At 46.7% G+C, this 15132-nt stretch overlaps 1 protein-coding gene and 1 long non-coding RNA gene across 9 annotated transcripts in view; one reads left to right on the top strand and one right to left on the bottom strand.

Moving 5' to 3' along the window:
- THADA (THADA armadillo repeat containing) overlaps positions 1 to 15132 on the bottom strand; it is a 362728-nt gene that overhangs the window by 22836 nt on the left and 324760 nt on the right. The gene's annotated exons all lie outside the window — the stretch shown is intronic.
- On the top strand, positions 726 to 15129 carry LOC118932280 (uncharacterized). Of its 3 annotated transcripts, XR_005032692.2 has the most exons (5): positions 726 to 1179; positions 1957 to 2015; positions 4473 to 4592; positions 14221 to 14308; positions 15042 to 15129. It is a non-coding gene; the product is annotated as an uncharacterized LOC118932280 (long non-coding RNA). The 3 variants fall into 3 exon arrangements; XR_008995861.1 differs by lacking the exon at positions 1957 to 2015; XR_008995862.1 differs by lacking the exons at positions 726 to 1179; positions 1957 to 2015 and having other exon boundaries at positions 3017 to 6376.

Here is a 15132-nt window from a genome sequence, read left to right as displayed (position 1 = left end):
CTTACATCAATGTCTGGAATAATCATACCATAAAGACTAAAAGTAGATTAGTGGTTTACAGGGATTAGATAATGGGGAGTTTGGAAATCAATCTCCCTGACAGATTACAGGGTCTCTTTTTGGGGTGATGCAAATGTTCTGGAATTAGATTGTGCTCATGGTTGCACAACCTTCTGAATATACTAAGCCTTGTATATTTGCACACTTTCATTTGGTGAATTTTGTGGTATATGAATTATATCTGGTCTAGGAAGCACGGGAAGTGAGGCAGGCTGAAAAATGGCTCCCCAAAGACATATCTGTGGCAATTCCTGGGAACCTGTGTTACCTTACTTGGAAACAGGGTCTTTGCAGGTGTGATTAAGTTAATGATACTCTGATGAGGAAATAATCTTGGGTGATCTGGACAGACCCTAAATGCCATCACAGATGACCTAGTAAGAGAGAAAGAGCGATATTCGATGCCAAACACACACAGGAGAAGACACACAGAGAAGGTAATGTGAAGACAAAAGCAGAGATTGGAGTGATTCAAGCTAAAGACTGACAGCTCCAGAGGCTGGAAGATGCCAGGAACTGATTCTTTCCTAGAGCCTCCAGAGGTCATGTGGCCCTGCTGACACCTTAATTTCAGACTTCTGGCTTCTAGAACTGTGAGACAGTAAAATTGCTGTCAAGTTGGTGTTACTTTGTTATAGCAGCCACAGGAAACTCATACAGGGAGAATGAAGGATGCTAAAGAGTATGTGGTTTCTCTTCGGAGTGACAAAAATGTTCTAAAATTGATTGTGTTGCTGGTTGCATAACTATCAATACAGGAAAAGCCAGTACATTGTACCCTTTAAATGGTGTGTATGGTATATAGTGTATCTCAGTAAAACTGTTACATAAAAAAGCCTGCTAGGTGCCCAATTCAGTGCCAACTGCTGGAAGGAAGCCTGACTACGGTGCCTGCATTGAAAGAGCTCACGGAATACCTGAGGAGCCTGGACAAACAGGAGAGCCCTCATGCTGGCCCTAGAGCCCAGGCCTCAGATGCTGGAGGATGCTGCGAAGGTGGATGACTGGTCCGGAGGTGGCGGGTGTAGGGGGAGCATCCAAGAAGGCTTTGTGGAAGAGCTGGGACCCTGTCTGGTCCTTCACCACAGTCGGGAAGTAGTGGAGAGGGTCTTCCATGTGGTAAGTACTGTAGGAGGGCAAGGCAAGTGGCTGACATGTCCTGCTCTCAAGAAGCTGGTGGTGTGGGTGGGAAGGAAAGGCCCAAACTCAGGCGACAATGAGGACCTCAGGTGCTCAGCAAAGTGGTCTGGGTCCTGAGAGTTGCAGGAGTCAGGGGAGGGAAGATGTCAGGTGAGAGGCCAGATCATCATCTCTGGGACTCTGCCTCTCCATGGCTATGCAGCTGAGCAAGAGTGAGATACACACACTAGAGCCCTCTTGGTTGGGCTTCAGATGGGTGGTGTGTGCTGGTACAGTCATGTCTGGGGGACGCCTACACAAGGGGGATTGACATTCACTAAATTGGAACCAAAAAATCAGCATTTAGAACTAGTTAATCCTGTGCATTTGCTCCTTGTGAATGGATGGGATGGGAGGGGGGCAAACCAGAGGCTCCAGGGCTGTTGCAGTCCCGGCTCCTCTTGCTGCCTCAGCCGCATCAGGGCTCTTCTGCCAAGGCAGATGCCTGCCTATCAGACATCCTTCTTATTGATACCCTTGTGTTGAGCACAGGAGTCTCATTGCTCCCCATGCTCACCTTCTTTGCCACCACTGTGAAGAGGCCCTTCCTGGGGCTGGACGCTGAAGACCCAGGCTTCACACAGTTCCAGTCTGTGTCCCCCCAACTAAGAGAAATGATCAGTCACTTCCAGGCAGGTAGATAGGCAAGTTGCAGGCCTTGAAGTCATCTTTAACTATACTGTTTAAAATGCAAATGCCAGTGTCAATTTTTTCCAGATGCCAATCTTGAAAAGCTTTTCAGATCATGGATTTAAAGTGCACAGTCTGGTTCTAAGGTATGTAGACTAAGGCCACTGGTCAAATCTCCTTCCGAAGAGAGGTCAAGTAAGCAGAGTAAACGCTGAGTAAATGGTGATGCGTTGAATGTTCCCTGCGCCTAACATGGAGAATCCTGTTGTAGGCATTTGTGGAAACACCCTTAACCCACCATCTAACCAACTCCCACCCTTTCACCCATCAATTCAAGCTTTTATCTATTCACAGTATTTATTGGTCACCTGCTGTGTGGGGAGCCTGTGAGAAACATGAGGAAAATCCCAGTCCCTCTCTCAGAGAACAAATAGGTTAATCAGAGGCAAGCTGACACATATGAAGTGTCAGGAAATAGCCCAAGATGGGGTATGATGGGGTCTAATAATACCACTGGTCAAGAAATGAAAGAGCAGAAAAGGGAAAAAGAAATGTAGGGAGTGACAGGAGGGAAAGCCTCTTGGAAGGACAATGTGGGAGGCAGAGGGTAAGAGGCTGGTGGCGGTGGGACAGAAGGAAGGAGCTGGATGATTAGACCTGCCCGGGAAGAGGGACATTTTTGAGAGGAACTGGAGGTGAGGCTGGAAGGGCAGATGGGCTGGAACAAGCCCTGGGAGGCAAAGCCAGTGTTTGAGTATTTCTGTGCCTTTCTTCTGAGTGAAAATATTTTAAGGTTTCACTAGACTGTTTCCAGATGTTATTATTTCCAGTCTTTTCCAAGGACTTCTTTACTTCCCCCTCAGCAGGGCAAGGGCCTGTATTTTAATTAGTCATGAGAAACAAGTGTGGAACCGAGAAGCCTGGTTCAGCGGCTGACTCTGCCATCAGCCCCTGTGTGCCCTGCCTCCGTCCTGACCCTCTACCCCTAGAGCTCAGGGCTCTGCTCTTTAGGGCCATCAGAGCTACGGCTCAGAGGTGGGATTTCCAGGCACGGTAATGAGATAGAGGACTTCATGGCTCTGCTATAAAAGGGCATCAGCTTGGCCCTGACCACTAAACAGAGCCCCCAGGTGACCCCTATCTGAGACAAATGCCAGAGGAAGGTCAATGTTCTAAGGAATGGGAAGGGGTGGCACCTTCGGCTTTGAAGCCTGGATTGGGGAACAAGGGTATTAGTCTCTGTTCTTTATCTGAATATTTTAAGAATGTCATCAAAGAAGAACCAAATGTGCCTGCCAGTGTTCCCAAGGGCAGCCCCAGTACGCACAGGGCCACAGCCGGCCATGGGCGCATGAGGCCCTGAGAATACCACCTCCCACTCACTGCTCTCACCCAGTGCCCCTCTCCCAACTGGCAACCTGGCCAAGGTGTCCAATCTGGAGGGGAACTCAGACTTCACCTGGCCCAGGTGGACGCCTCTTTCTCTGACTTCTTGTTTTCTTTTTTAAGCTCTGGAAACCATTGTGTAAAAGACAGTATACAAGGAGGCAGATCCAATCAGGCACACACAGCTCAGAGGTTCTAAGGCCCCAAGGGGCGCATCAGAAGCATCTTCACAAGGGTGCAAATGGACTCTTTGGCCTTCACTCAAGTTTGGTAGAGCTCATGTGGTTTTCTAAAAATCAGGAGATTTCTCATAAAAATCCAAGTATCTAGAATCCTTTGAAGATCCATCAGAAAATTAGAACCTGGTGTCTCTAGGTCTGCATTTTAATGTTTTAACAACTGCCTGGAACTGCGCAGTGGCCATGCTCTAGAGGAGGTGGTGCGTCCAGGCTGGGACCACCCTGCTGCCTCCCACCTCACCCCTGTAGGCATGCGAGTTTATGGCTCCTACACACCAAACTGAAGAAGGCAGATGGTCCCAAGCCAGCCCCTTACCTTCACAGATGAGAACACTGGACCAAAGCTCGCCTCCCCACAGTCTCTCCCACTGCTCTCTGGGTCTCCCTGTCCCTCCAGCTCTCATGGCTTTGGTTTGCTCACCATTCCCCATCTCTGATAGGTCTTCTTCCTCTATTTGACTTAGGTCAGGCCTATTCACCCCTCAGGACCCAACTTCTCCAGCCCACTGTGACCTTTCTCTGCTCATATCTGCATAGCACAGTGTGTTCACAGCTAGTGGGGGAGGGCATCCCATGGCTGAACCCCACGTCTTTGCTTTTCCCAGGATCATCCATAAAATGGCACTGGGCACACAGCAGATAACACCCACTTGGTCCTTGATTAGAGTCCTGTACTAAGCAATTTACTTAGGACTTGTCTTTCCCCAAGACAAGATTCCCCAAAACTCCAAGACTGCCAAAATTGGATCACATATATAGACAGAATTATTGTTGCCATTTTACATTCAAGTTTATTGAGGTTTAGAGAAGTAACTCATTCAAGATCACACAGGTTGTAAGTGGTAGGGCCAGATACAAACCCAGGCTTGTCTGACTGCACAGCCTGTATTCCTGACCACTTTGCTAAGCTGCCTATAAATGCTGAATGAACAGATGGGTGGATGAATAGACTGATTATTTTCTATTTGCCCCTGCCAGAGCCATTCTTTGTTCTCCTCCAGCCTGCTCAGTGCTCCAGGAGTGACCTCTATGGACACCTTGCCACCTGGCTTCTAGCTGGATTCATCCAATGGGAAGGAAACACCAAGATTTATGAGGGTAGGAAGAAAGAAATGTTGATTTTTTTCTTTCCTGCACCCTCCCCTGCAAGTCACCACAGCTCTGGTGGTGGCTGCATCCTCCCTTCAGCTCTCTCCAGGTTTGGGGAGCCCCATTCCCTCTGCTCTCAGCTGTGGGGAGGTAACAGCTTCCTCCCCTTGCTAGTCCCTGGGTGCCTCAACCTCACTTATGGCTTCCCTTCATCTAGTGGTTCTCAACCTCAACCAGTGACGACGTTGCCCTGTAGGGAACATTTGTCAATGTGTGGGGACATTTTTGGTTGTCACAGTTCAGAGGTGGTGCTATGGGCATGTAGTAGGTAGAGGCCAGGGATGCTGCTAAACATCCTACATGCACAGGACGGCCCCCCTCCCCAAAATGTCAACAGAGCTGAGGCTGAGCCCTGCCTTACCCCTACCCAGAGCCCTGCACAACCATGAACAGTCCCTTCAGTGAAGTCTCTTAAAGTCAATAGTCTAGTAGGTGGATGGAACTCAGTTCACTGTTTATTGGGAAATAGAGGCCTAGGTTTCCATTCTAGGCAGAGGAGTAGGAGCTCATCTCCTCAGCTCCTTTTTTCCTGGAAGGGGGCTCCCTAGCTTACCCCCTCCTCCCCAGCTTTCTGCATAGAGAGGTGGCCACAGATGAGAAGCAGCCACTTGAGATGAACAGCATGCTACAGAGCTTTCCCTTTCTGTCTGAAGGTGGAAACAATTCCCAGGTCTGAAGGGAAAGGATTAAGGCACCATCATTTGAAATTCTAAAAGTACTTGGGCAAAAACCTTTCAAATATTAGTCATTTGCTTTTTCTTAATTTTTTAGCTATTTTAATATGGAACAAATGGCCTGGCTTCCCAAATTTGCCTGTAGCCCCAGCTCCCACAGATGCAATCATATGACAGATGTAAACATTTCCTGTAAACAGATGTAAAAAAAAGCTTTTATTTTTAAAGTAAAAAAATCCCTGTAATTAAAGATATGCACAACCACCTCAAATTACTGGGTGTATATACATATATGTATTTTTTCTCCCCTTGATTTTAAAATGGATACATCCAGCATGAATGAAAACAAATAAGCATTTCATAAGAGTTAAAAGCGTGCACTTCTTATTCAGTAGGGACACACATCACTGAAAAGGGGTTAAATTAAATTATAGCTCGTTAATAGTACATTCAGCTCAAAGCTTATAAAAATACTCGCACTTGTTCACTTCCAACCATACCAAAGAATAAAGAATGTATTCAAACAAATAACACCCCAAGGCAACAAGGCCTGTGAAAATGACCTGGTTTTCAGAGGGGCTTTCAGCCCCTAGGGCAGGAGGGGAAGGGCACCTCCCAGCCTCTAAACCTTTCTGGGCTTTGCAGTTAGACTCAGTTTTGTGTGCACCTCGCTGTCTTGTTTCTTGTGGCTACCTCCTGAGCTCAGGGGGAAAGAGGAAGGCAGATGTGAGCTTTGCCGTGGCTGTTCCAGGGCAGAATAATGAAGGTCTGTCCCTGGAGCCTTGATGTGTAAAGGGGCCTCAGGGTATGAAGGAGCAGGGTCTAGGCCAGAGATGCTCTCGGTACTAGTGTCTGCCCCAAACTTGGCATTCCTTCATTCAGCGAGCATTCCTTTGGCCTCAACAGGGTCAGGCCTTTCTGTGCAAGAGGCAAAGCCAGCCCCTCCTCCCGGGCAAGCCCCGCCCTCTCCAGTACCGACCCTGCATTCTGCCTGCTCCTTGGTGATACCACTCTGCAGAGCCTCCCAAACTGTTCAATCACCTCTGCCTCTTGTGGAAGGTAAGAGCCGTGTGCTTTTATTCTTTTCTGTGTGGTGACTCACCCCAAAGCACCCCTCCTGGAAGGGGCAGTCTGACTCTTCCCCCCATCTTCCTGACTGGTCCAATTAGACAGTGAGGACAGGCAGGAGAGCCTTTGACGGAGGAGGGTATAGTGAGGATACCGACAGACTGAGAAGCCCTCTTCAGAGGAGGTGCTGGGCAACTTAAGATCCCCTTTTTCCATCAGCCTCCTTGTCCTCTGCCTGGGCAGAGTTCAACAGCTCTGCAGACACATACCACATTCTTTAGTGACCAGCTTGGATCTTGCAATTTTTCTTTTCCCTTTCCATGAGGTCACTCCAGTTTTCTTTAGTTTATTTCACTACTGGAAGTTCTTTCTCTTGCAAGGAATTTCTTCTCAGCCTGAGCTCTGAAGACTGACTAGCTCCTTCTGAGTTCTTCCTGATGCTTCTCGGACCCTCAATGCCACCACCTTCATACTCCTCCCTGCTCTACCAGTCCCATCCTCAACCCTTTCAGCTTATTCACGTGGCAGAGAGGAAGAAACCAAATGACTGGCTCATTTCAGCAAAGCTATCATGAACACAAGACACTGTGCTAGCCAAGGGCCAGAACTCGCCTACAGATACATCCAGTCTAGGCATGGGACACATAGCACAGAGCTGGCTGCCCAGCAACCCCAGCACTCTGGTGGGATATGTAAGATACTGGATGCAGACAGTCCTGAAGCACAACCAAAACTAGAAATTTAAAATCAGAAACATTCAGAAAGATAATTTTTCTCTCCTGACGGCTTTACTTACCACTACCATTTCCCAGCCTTATCCAGAATTCAGAAAGCTCCCTTACAGGTACCCCCTTTTACAGATCTAAACAGAACAAAAATAGTCCATAGTAATACAATAAGCAAATCAAGGCAGAAATGATTCCTAAACTCAGAAAATGATTTTAAGGTTTATCAGCAGTGCCAAAAATATTAAGTGTCTGTGATTTCAAAGTTTCTAGGAATTTTATATCTTGACACTACGCCCACTTCCAGATTTCCCAAGGCTTTTCCTATCTCCCTTGTGGCCAACAGTCTCCCTGGAAGCACCCCCCTCCTCCCAAAGGCCTGAGATGCCTGCTGTCATGCTGTAGCCTGGGCTGATGGAAGCAGTGTGGCTGAGGCTGGAGAAGCCAGAGGTGGGGAAGGGAGAGGCCCCAGGAAACCTCTCTTCTGGACCAAGCCAAGGAAGAGATAATGAGTAGGAGAATATAGGGCAGCGAGGCTCTGGGTTTCTAGCCAAATGAAAAGGAGAAAAGATGAAGCTGTTGCAGGATTGCTTTAAGTTAAGGATTCTGAGACTCTGGAGTCCATTGCCCAGAAAAGCTCCTTTCCTTTTAGTACCAGCCTTTTGTGGGCAGGGTAGGGGGAGGCAATAGGAGAAAGAGTAGCTCTGGGAGGAAGCAGGCTGTTTTTGACCTTGAGAATGTTTTGATCTGCCATGAATGTTGGTGGTAAAAATAATCAACATACAACTAAACTGACAATGGCTAAACTGCACATGATGAAATTCACAATAAGTGACTAAAAAAGTCCTTCTGCTAGTAACAGGGAAACCTGCAAATAACAAACAAGCAGGGGGAGTACGTGACTTAGTGGAAACACACATAAAAGTGACAAAGTCTAAAACCAGGTTTGATAAAGCTCTTCTTGACTCAAGTTTTTGACCAAAAATCTTCATTCTTAAATCTACAGTAGAAGAGTTGATACTTAAGAAGGGAGAAAATCAGAATGGTTTAACTGCTCTACAGAAAATTGGTCAAGGACTTAAATTGGCTTGATGGAGTCATACTAGAAAATAATTTCTTGATGAAAATCAATGTTAGTGTAATTCACATTAAAAATTTGTAGTTACACAGAATTTCTGGATTTAGTCCTCACTCAGAAGGAGCAGTCTGGCCTGCTTCCACAACCACCATGTGCCAAAACTCAGCGCCTCTCACTGTGCATCTCTGGTGGTGTGCGCACTGCTCTGGGGCCCCCTGGATCTCTCTGAACCTCTTCTCGGTGGTATCTCGTCCTTACCTCTGACCTCTGCACCCACAGTTAGCCGTCCTGGTCACTGTGCCTGGCCTCTTCATCCCCACTGCCACTCCTGGGTCCGTCCTCACTGGTCCCCCTTTAAGATCAAAGGTAACCTTCTAACCAGCCCCTTTTGCTCCCAGTCTTGTCTTTCTTGCCTCCTAGCCACCCTCTACCCTGGTCAGGGTGATCTTTCTAAAGCCTCCTGTTAAAAGCCTTCAGTGGCTCCTCAAAGCCCGAATGCTCCGCAGCAGAAAGGCTCCCCTGCCCCCACTGTTAGGGCCATAAACAAGTCCCTGGCTTATTTACACTCCTCCCTCACTAGTGACTTGGCTGGACCAGCCATGGGTGGTTAGGTCCACATGTTTCTTTATTCTGTGCAATTGAGTTCCTTTCTCAATAAATTCTTACCATCTTAGCCCAATCTTTTCTAGTGGCCCCAAATCCTCTCAGCACCCTATTCCCTCTCCACTCCTACCCAGACTGTTTCTTTTGGTTACCAGCATCTCTTCAGCGACCTCATTCCCTTCTGGGGAGCCTCCTGGTTCCTCAGCCCTATGCCTTGGGTTGCTTTCTGATCTAGCAGAGTGAGGTCATCATGTCTGGGAGGGTTGGTATACGCCTACTGTTTCTTGTCAGAGCAGACTTAGGAGAATGTCCATGAAGAAAGGGCATATAGTTTCACAGAAAGTTAAACACAGAATAATCGAGCCATATAATCGAGCAATTCCACTCCTAGGCATATACCCAGAGGTATCAAACAACTTGTACATGCATGTTTACAGCAGTACTCTTCACAATAGCAAAAGGTGGACAAACCAAATAAGGCAGATCCATACAATAGAATATTATTCAGTCACTAAAAAAAAAAAAAAAAAGAAGTACTTATACATGCTACAACCTGGATGAACCTTGTAAACATTAGGCCTAGTGAAAAAAGCCAGGCACAAAAGGTCATATATTACATGATTCCACTTACATGAAATGCCCAGAATAGGAAAATTCATAGGGACAGAAAACAGACTGGTGGTTGCCAGGGGCTGTGAGGCGTGGGGAGGATAGGGAGCGGCTGCTTAATGGATACAGGGTTTTTTTGTGGAGTGATGAGAATGCTCTGGAACCAGCTATTGGTTATAGTTGCACAATATTATGAATGTACTAAATGCCACTGAATTACATGCTTTAAAATGAATAATTTGATGTTATATGAATTTTACCTCAATGTAAAATAAAAATACAAAAAAGAAAGGACCTCCTTGGGGATGGAGCCAGAGAGTGTGCCAAGAGCAACGGGTAATTCAATTCTGTGCCCCGGCAGCTTTAAAGAAATGGGGATGGGTAAGAAAGGGCCTCTTCAATGAGCATCACACCCCAGGACACAGCAGCCTAAGAGTGAGCAGGGCTCCGAGGGGAGAAGAGCTGAAGGCGTACATGGGTAGTAACCAAGGGGTGCATGGGGCTCTCCCTCCTTCCCACTGCTGTGGCTGGGCACACACGAGAACAGGAGGTTTAGGACCTGGAGGACTGGAAAGGCTGCAAGCCTGGGAGGGTGGGCTGAGTCACCAAGGAGGGAACACTTGCTTTCTTGCACATTTGGCAATAAAGCAAGACATTTTATGTCTGAAAGCACCTGCAAGGTAAGACCTCCTATGTAAGTGGATCCCAGAAATGGAGTTTCATGCAGAGAGCAGATCACAAAACTGTAAGGAGAAATCCCTTTACCCGAATTACACAGACCAACGCGTCTGGTTTCCATTTCATTGCCTGAGTCTGTTTTATAGATGTGCTTTTTCATGAAAGCTTTCAAGGAAGGTTATTCCCTGACGTCATGCAAGAAAAATGTCCAAATGCAATTACATTACAGAGCAGTGCTTTTGGAAGAGAAGACAGCCACGAAGCTTCTGGTGTCCGGTCTCCTTTCCTGCAAAGCTATTTGTCATTTTCTAAAAGCAGAAGCCCTCAACCCCAGTTCTTCCAGTCCCTCTGTCTGCAGGAGCGCCCAGTGACAATGACCTGGGAAATGCACTGTGTGTCCCCCAGAGGAGGGGGTGTGGGCAGGCCAGCAGGGAGTGGCGTCCCGCTGGGGCATGCCCAGCACCAGTGCACAGTCCTGAGCCAGCCTGTCTCATGTCACACATCTTATCAAGGTGAGGAAACAGAGCCTCCTTCTGCGGGCTTCCTCAGGAATCTTCTCTAAAACCTCCATTCTGCTTCCTCCCCTATCCTCATGACTTACTCAGACTTGCCCCCAGGCTTGGAGAATGGTTTTTCTTAAACGCTATTATTAAAGGCAGCTCTTCTCAATCAAAACATGTTTTACTGTGAGTGAGTTCTCCAACTTTTTCATCCTTTCCGTGTTTCTTCCTCCTGGCAGAAGCTGCCATGCTCCTAGCTTTCCAGTAGAGGCTGTCCCTTCTTCCCTTCGGTCTCTCTCCCGGACAGATCTGCATACTCCTTCTGCCACTTCTAGACAACCCTCTCCCCCTTCTCACTCAACAACCCCTTTTCTTTCCAAGTCCATACTAACCACCTCCCATTCCTGTTATCTTTAGCTAGAGACCCAGCCTTGCTCAGGGATGCATCACTTCCACCCGACTGGGGACCTCTACATTCATAAAGACGTCCCTCCCAGTATTTGGTGTCACCAGTCTTCTACTGCCTCAATTCCAGTACTGCATCTCCAAGCTCACTCTACTCCCAATAATCAGGATGTCATTACTTAGGACTGTTTCAACTTCAAGATCTCAAATTCTAAGCTTTTCCGTTATTTTAAAAATGAACATCACCACTTCTAACATTTATCGAGCACTTATGTGCAAGCACTATCACAAGTCCTTCATATGTATCAGTTACAATGCCCTTTTGAAGGTTGTATGAGTGCCATTTTATAAATGAGATAAGCAGAGACACAGGTTAGAATATGGGATTTAAGCCACATAGTACATATACTATGGTTCCACCATCACATGGCCTCTCTAAAGCCCTAACATAACTGTTTACCTGTCTGCTTCTTCCACTGAAACAACCATATCACCCTAAATCCTGACCCTATTCTTGACCCTGTCCCTTCTCACAAGCCATTATTTGCCTCTCTGTACATATCCTGGACTCACTGTCTCTGTGATGCTCTTTCTAGTCCCCAGTGCGCTTGTCAACTTGACGTGCTCCCAGTGCTTCATACATAACCACCTCTCAAATCCAGGCTACTGCTTCACTTTGATTCCTGATGAAGAAAGGCAGTATACTGATTAGGCTCTCTCTAAATTCATGCTACTTAATCCCAACGGGCCTCTCACTTCCCCCTAGGGGGCAAAAATTCCCCTCCACCCAGGGAAAAAAATCTTTCATTCATTTTTTTGGTGACTTCTAACTGAACCCCGATATAAACTGTTCCAACCTTCTCCCTGACCCTATATCCTACTCCCTGACCACTCATTCTTATAGATAATCTTGTCTTCTACAAAGGACATTCCATGTAAGCTCAAACTTCTGTCCTCCCCAGCTCCAAAATTTCTCTAATGATTCTTTTGAAACATTAGCTTAAAGGCAGGGCAGCATCTAGGAAATGTAGTTTTTAGGACAAGGGAGTTATGTCAATATTTATATGAGATAGAGCCCCAGAGGGGAAGGAGGGGAACCTAAAGACACATGGGAGAAAAGGCCATTGTGGCTGGATTAGTCATTGAGATGGCGTAAGGTGCTGTGTGAAGAATGTGTGGAGGTGAAGGAGCATTATTTTTGCTGAGTTTGAAGTGGGGAGGATGTGAAGGCAGATGGACATTACAGTGCAGCCTCCTACTTACTTCTAAACTCCTTGAAGTTGGCTTATGACCTCTCACTACTGCACCTTCTCTCTGAACTCTCACCTATGACATTTTCTCAATCCTTACCCTCCTTAACCTGACCTTCCAACAGAGGCTGGCATGGCTGACCAACCCGGTCCTCTTGACAATGTCTCTGTATGCGGGCTTCCTGACAATGGGCCCCTTGGCTTTCTTGACAGGTCTTTTTTACTTCCTTGGGTAGCTCCCCTCCCAAATGGTTACAAAAGCCTCCTAAATGCTCCCTTTAATTGCTCTCTCTCCCCACTCTCAATCCACCCATTTCTCTCTCTCATTCAATATATATTTATCCAGCCCCTACCATGTACCAAGCACATGGCAGCTATTAAGCTGTAGCTGAATTAATCTTAATGCGTAGCTCTGATCATGTTACTTGTTTGTTCAAAAATCTTTACTGATTCTCTGGTGCAAATGATATCCAGACTCTTTCGCCCGGCACTCCAGGTTTTAGTGGACTTCTGTTGCTTTTGTGGCCTAGCTTCCATTCACCTTCTCTGGATTGCTGTACTCCAATCTCCCCCTAGAGAGCCAGCCCCTCCATACCTTCTAGTTGGTCTGGTTTGGGAGGGGCTAACCCTACCCCAACTCCAGACCTGGGCACTTGCCCCAGCTCTAAGCCAATCAGGGCATCATGTTTCCTGCCTCTGAGATTAGTTCCAAGATGGGCCTGGAACCCAACTGCAGCTATTAAAAAAGCATTTAAAAGTAAAGGGACTTTACTGACATAGGCCTTGAATGAACAAAGACGTAAAAGCTAGAGCTACTGCAACCACCTCTAACTCCAAAGGAAGTGAGAGCCTATCTGAAAACAGAACCAGCCTCAGAGCAGAGAGGAGAAATGGCAAGAAGCCAGGTCCTTGGGACACTGAGCCCTTGAACTATGCCCTGTCTGAAGCCAGCCCTCGCTCCAGAATTCTCAGTTACATGCCCCAATATGCCCTTCTGTGCTGAAGTGGGTTGGGTTAGACTTTCTGTCCTTTGCATGTGAAAGAAGTCCTGCTTGATCCCCACTTCATCTCACCCCTCTCTCCTCATGTTCTTGAGGTTTGTACCATACTCCTTTACTCCTTTACTGAACAGGCCTCACACTTGGCCATCCTTGTCTTTCTGGAATATGCTCCCCTTATTTCCTCACTGAAGTTATACCCATCCTTTAAGGTTCAGTTCTAGTGACTTTCCTCCAAGCAGCCATGCTTCTCCAATTTCCCCCAATGGCAAATGTCTTTTTGAATAAACAACCAACTGAACATTGACACAGAGAAACAGGGTTCCAGGGGGGTGGGCTGTTCTCCAAACTGATGAACAGCCTTGGGATTCAGCAATCACCCTCATCACCCCTCAGGGCTTGGGACTTGCTTTCGCCATCCTCCCACCCATCTAAATCCTTGCTTCCTACCTTCCTTGGCCATCATTTCCCAAAAAGTTTCCCTTGGGACACTGGCTTTTTAGAATGTTAGTAGACATTTAAAACAAAACAAAAAACTCCAAACCCCAAAACCAACCAAAGGGGGAAAAAGAGATTTGGCTATTAAATAAGTTTGGAAAATTCTGGGTTAAGCATAGGTTTTGTTTGCTTTAAATGCAGGGATGTGGGGATGTGGGCAAGGTATGCAGCTTTTCTCTAACTTGCTCATAAAACAGGTACCAATGTGGAGGCAAGTGCTCCATTCTTCGTTGCAGACACACTTTGGTTTAAGGTAGAGGGGGTTATTTTATAAACACATATAAATATCCAACCCTTTGTTCAAGGTGCCTATTTGCTCTGCACAGTGACTATTATGAACATAGAAAACTGTTCATTGTTAAATATGGCATGTTAAGTGGTTTTGCTTTCTGGCACATCTCCAAACCATAATTATTAAGGGACTCAAGCTGCTGAGGAATTCTTGGGTTACAAGAGGCTTTGATCCCACTCCTGCCTTTTTTCCCTGACAGGAATTTCCATGGGCGTGGCTGGTTTTCATTGTTTTTCACTGCTGTGGGGCCCCTTCGAAGGTGAGGACTGAACAGAAAGCACTTCAAGGTGAGGCACGGGCCCCTCACCTTCAAGGCACGGGCCCCTCAGCAGCTGCTGAGACAAGGCTCTGGCTGAATCTCCGCGCCTCGCGGAGCCTCCCAGGGCTGTGACCAAGGGAGTGCCCAGGCTCTGTCCGAGTGTCGGAGCTGGAACACTGTGGCCTGATACGCAGTTTCCCACACATCCTGGGAAGCCCAGATTCTTAGGCCTTACTCCTTATCGGGTTCCCAGCTGGGGTAAAGCCTCTGTACTCGACGGCTGGCAAGACTTCGCTCAGCAAAAGGCAATGGGCTTTGGGTGGGTGGGTCTTTGTTATTATATTCCCATCAAAGTTCAGAGACCTCATCCAAAATTCTTTGGGTAGCTACAGCAACGCAGCATTTGTTGACCTCAGACTCACGTAGCTGCCTCCGCTACAGAGTGAAGATGCCTCAACTTGGTCACAAACCATCAGGTCAAACTTTTGGAAAGCTAAACTCTTCAGTGACTATCCCTTCAGCCTCTTTTAAGTTCTCTCCTGCCTGAGAGGAGAGAGAGGAAAGGACACCCAGATGTATGAATCCATGACAGAATCAATCAAAAGATGCCTCCAAAATAAAGTGGTGAGGTTCTCTAACAATGATTCTATAACAAATAGCAAGTTCCTAGCTTTCTAGTATTAAAAAAGTTTCATTTAGCATTTGGATTGTTAATGGAACCTTGTTTACTTTTTGATGTTTTCTTTTTTTAATTCAAAAAGATTTATGCTTTATTAGAGCATTATTTACAATAGCCAAGATATGGAAGCAACTGAAGCATCCATCAATAAATGAATGGACAAAGAAGAACAG

This window comes from Manis pentadactyla, chromosome 2, assembly GCF_030020395.1.
Source record: "Manis pentadactyla isolate mManPen7 chromosome 2, mManPen7.hap1, whole genome shotgun sequence".
Taxonomy (NCBI): Eukaryota; Metazoa; Chordata; class Mammalia; order Pholidota; family Manidae; genus Manis; species Manis pentadactyla.
Note: the sequence above shows the minus strand (reverse complement) of the source record. Positions and strands in the feature narration are given on the sequence as shown.